This window comes from Palaemon carinicauda, chromosome 12, assembly GCF_036898095.1.
Source record: "Palaemon carinicauda isolate YSFRI2023 chromosome 12, ASM3689809v2, whole genome shotgun sequence".
Taxonomy (NCBI): Eukaryota; Metazoa; Arthropoda; class Malacostraca; order Decapoda; family Palaemonidae; genus Palaemon; species Palaemon carinicauda.
In genome coordinates this window covers 130,582,756-130,587,755 of record NC_090736.1, presented here as the reverse complement: position 1 = coordinate 130,587,755, position 5,000 = coordinate 130,582,756, and positions in this window count along the sequence as shown.

Below are 5,000 nucleotides of genomic sequence, written 5' to 3'. Positions count from 1 at the left end.
TAGAATTGCTCGAGAGGGAGCAAATGAATTTGGAGTTTACTCTAGAATCTAAGTAAGTGTAAAGGTTTAAAGGTTTGAAGGTCGTTCATGAGTAGCAGAGGGAAAGGACAGTGACATTGCCCTATCAAGCAGGACAATGCCCCAGAGACTGATCATATAAACATATGATCAGAGCCCAAGCCTCCTCTCCGCCCAAGCTAGGACCAAGGAGGACCAGGCAAAGGCTGCTGATGACTCACCAAATAAACCTATAGGCTCCCCCAAATCCCCCATCCTTAGCTCACAAGGATGGTGAGGTTGCAGCGACCAAAGGAGTACAATGAAATTGGTGTATCTAGCTCTGAAAATGACGATATCCTTATAACCATACCTGAAATCGATTATTTGTTCGTAATTTCTCTTTTCTGATTATCCTATTTATTAATTATTCATTTTCTATTTATCTATTTACGTGTCTGTTCTTTTCTTCTGTTTATCTATTTATATACATATTTGATTAGACATTCATTCATAGATTTTTCAAATTTTGTTTTGCGTTTGCAAACAAAATTTGATAACTTTCTCCTGAGAATAATTCCTTCTGTTATATCTAATGGAATTTTATAAGTTTATCCAGGAATGTTTAATTTACTTGGTGTCTCTTTCAAAATGTTATCCATAATTGTCTAGAGGAATATAAATAGTTATTTGAAAATGACTCAAGAATATATTAAACTCATTAATAAGTCTTGATTTCTTGAACAAAATATTGACTTTTTACATGGGAAAGTTGAAGTATACCGCGTGTGGTTTTCCAAAAATGTTTCCCTATCTGCAGGTATCATTTAGATTAATGCAGTAGGGAAAAATACGCATCATGGACATTTTTAAGCATATTTGTATTATAGTACAGTTACTTGAAATGCATATAGAATCTACTAAAACGGTTTATGGAAAAGTGGTAACAGGATGTAAGCAACAACTTCAAGAAAAGAAGTACAATTAATTAAATAACTAGATAATTAAATAATGACATAATAAAGCAATTACGTGATAAAAATTACATAAAAAATAATGACATAGTAAAATAAGTAAATAATTATAATAAGTAATTAATTGATTAGGTAATTAGATAAAAGTTGATTTTCTGAACCTCATTTTTTATAAAACGAAAATGACATTGACGAACTATCAGCCGTAGACTACTGTCAGATTTTAAAGAAAAAATAGAATGAAGGTATAATGTTAGATTTACGCCTTTGATCTTCCCTTTTGCGACGCTGTTTTATCATGCATCGCACTGCTAAGCTCTCATAGCTTTGTTGCAACCGGCAAGTTTCCCAATCCCACATTAATGCAGTAGAAGTCATGGAAACTAAGAAAATATCCATGTTACCTCTGCGTAAACAAGAGTTAATTAATACTAACCTTCCTTATGGAACCATGGTTGCTTTAACCAGACACTGCGCCTTTAGTCTCTTCCCAATTGAAATAATTTTTAAATATATTTCCAAGATCTTTTGCTTCCGGCCGATGAAGACCTGGAATTTTGGATGCCTTCCAGAAACCTTGATCTGGCCGATGTGGTAACGTCCCTGACTGGTGAACGCCAGACTGGGGTCGAGTTCAGCTCAAACTCGTTAGTTTCTTTGGTCGCTGCAACCTCAGTATCCTTGTGAGCTAAGGGGGAGCCTATAGGTGTACTTGCTGATTAATCAGCAGCCATTACCTGGCACTCCTTGGTCCTAGCTTGGGTGGAGAGGAGGCTTGGGCGCTGATCATATGTATATATGGTCAATCTCTAGGGCATTGACACTGTCCCTTGCTCCTGCCATTCATGAGCGGCATTTACATCTTTGAAGTCGGCGGATTACGTAGAAATTGTCAGATTATGAAGAATTAGGGGAGAGACAATCCCTATTTGCTAAAGTTAAAGCATGGACGTTCATTTGATGCCTCTAATATTGACCTAGATCAGTTGCGCAGTACAAGGTTTCCATACATCTTTGCGGAAACTGCCCATATGTGTATATTTGTTTACCGTATTTTTATCCTGTTCGGTAGGAGTGAGAGAATTGTTTGGTGCAAAAAAAAAAAAAAAAAAAAAAAAAAACCTTAATGGAACATACAGCGCTGAAAGAACATTTGATGGATAAATCTTTGGTAAAATATAACCAACGCAATGTAACAATAATAACAAACTCGTATGATACATAGGTAGTAATGAGACCAAGAATTTCTTAAGAAATTTGAGAAGTGGCCGTGGTTAACCACTTAGTAACTAGAAGTATATGTAGCTAGTAGGTTGGCTAGGGCACAAGCCACCCGTTGAAATACTACCGATAGAGAGTTATGGGGTTCTTTGTCTGGCCAGACAGTACTATATTGGATCCTTCTCTCTGGTTACGGTTCACTTTCTCTTTGCCTACACATGAACCGAATAATCTGACATATTCTTTACAGATTCTCCTCTGTTATCATATACATGACAACACAGATTACCAAGAAATTCTTTTTCACCCTAGGGTTCAACTACTGCACTTTAATTGTACAGTGGCGACTTTTCTAGGAGAAGGACACTCCAAAATCAAGCCATTGTTCTCTAGTCTTGGGTAGTTGCATTTCCTCAATCGGAGATTAAGCATATACCTTCCAATGAATGGTATATGATCATGCCTTATACATTACACATTTAATTCTATCACCTTAATACTTAAACAGTATAATAATAATAATTGCTCTTAATTATCCCTCAGGAATCTTTCCTTCTCTCAGCTCAGTTATCCTTATCAATACTTTTAACCTCATGAACCTTAAGTAAATTTCCGTTCTTAATATTCAAAAAACTCTTCCCAATGTATTTTAACCATTATCAAGTTTGTACCGTTCATATTTGCATCTCGATTTACTATCTAAAATTTAATAACTTGGAAATATTAACTTTACCAAAATATGTATGCTTCTTATCCGACATTGTTTCTCGATTAGCTACATTTACTCCCTTCATGTATATTCTTTCTATATCTCTACACTCACACAAACACACATACAAATACACACACATATATATATATATATATATATATATGTATATATCTATCTATCTATCTATCTATCTATCTATCTATCTATCTATCTATCTATATATATATATATATATATATATATATATATATATATATATATATATATGAAGTGTACGCACACACGCGCACACACACACGCATATATATATATATGTATATATATACACATATATATAATATATTTGTATATATAGACACACACACACACACACATATATATATATATATATATATATATATATATATATATATATATATATATATATATATATATATATATATTTGCAGTGCCTATGCATGCATGCAATTGGGGTATGACTCAATTTGTTACACATATGAGAGAGGAATTTTAACATAGGTAAGAATTTATCCTCTGGTGCAACCTTGGAAATTAGCTTTCGACAGGACGTCTGAGGTACTGCATTGGTTTTCGATGAGGGAAGGCGAAAGAAATGGACAAGATTTCAGAACATTTATTGACTTGCGATGGGAGTTTTACAGCTCAGGCCTTTGTACTATCTTAACGGCTAATATTTACATCACATTTTTGGCACAAGAATTCACATAACGTCTATGGTGACGAGAAAGAAATCCACCGGAAGTCTTCGGTCGGGATGGGGTCATTCTGTGGAGAAATTCGGCGTTTTCTTTGATAAGGAAAATTAAATTTATAGTTTATACGATGATAGAATAAAGATCTATGGAGAGATTCGGCATTTTCTTTCATAGAAGAAAAAATATTTCTGTTTTCCAAATGATGAAAAAAAAAGATATGTGAAGAAATTTGGAGTTAGTTTTGATAAAGACAAAATTGCAGTGTACTCAATGATAAAAAAAAAAAAAAATTCCCCATATATAAATTCAATTCTTATCGAATAATTGAGGGGAGGTTAGTAAAAGATGTAGAAGTATAGATATGTTCAACAAAGAATTTAGAATTTATATTTTACCCAACCATAAAGGAGAGATTTATTCACTAAAAATGTGGAAATTTATCTTTTACATCAATAAAGACTAGTTTTATTCAGAAAGTTTAGAAACGAATAAATCAGTTTAGTAAATAATGAGAAATTTATACTTTAATATAAATAGTATATCAAAAGAAACATTCGTTCAACCAAAATGTGATTATTCTAACTTTACCGAAAAATACTGGAAAGATTCGTTCAAAAGTAGTAGCTCTGCCACTAAAAAATAAAAATTAGTATTTTCCTCACTAATATAGAAGAGATTTGATCCTTTTTTTATTTCCAAAAAGATATATATCATTTTCTTCAAGAACGCAAAGTATAATTTTCCCTTTGCCCAACAATTAATTATAAATTCATAATTGTTCCCAATAATAAATTTGTTCTTTGTAAAGAATTTTATGATGAATTTGTTCTATTTAATAAAGAAGAATAAATTCGTCTACTTCATTAAAAAAACAGGAAATAATTCCTTGTTCTTCAAACGAAGAGGGAAAAAGGTCACAACCTTCAACAACAAGGAAGGCGAAACTAGGTCTTTTAGAAGCAAATCGAAGGCCACAGAAAAAAAAAAAAAAAAAAAAAAAAAAGGAAGGGGGGACGTTCCAACACACACTCACGAAAAAAATAAGATAAAAAGTAAGCTAAGAATAACAAACAACATTGTGATGTCTGGGCCAAGGTGAGACCGCCATGACTCTAAATCTACGAAAAGAAGAAGAAGAAGAAGAAGAAGAAGAAGAAGAAGAAGAAGAAGAAGAAGAAGAAGGGGAAAGTGATAAAGCTGGCATAAATAATTTTGCGGATGAAGGAATTTGAGAGAACGTAGGTGCTTGGAATGCAAACAAATGGGAAAACTTAGGAAGAGGAATAAGGAAAGGGAAGAGAAGAATCTGTTAGAGTAAACAATCGAGTAAACAATGTTGTTCAGAGCACAGCTTTGTTTGTGATCCACTGTTTACACAAC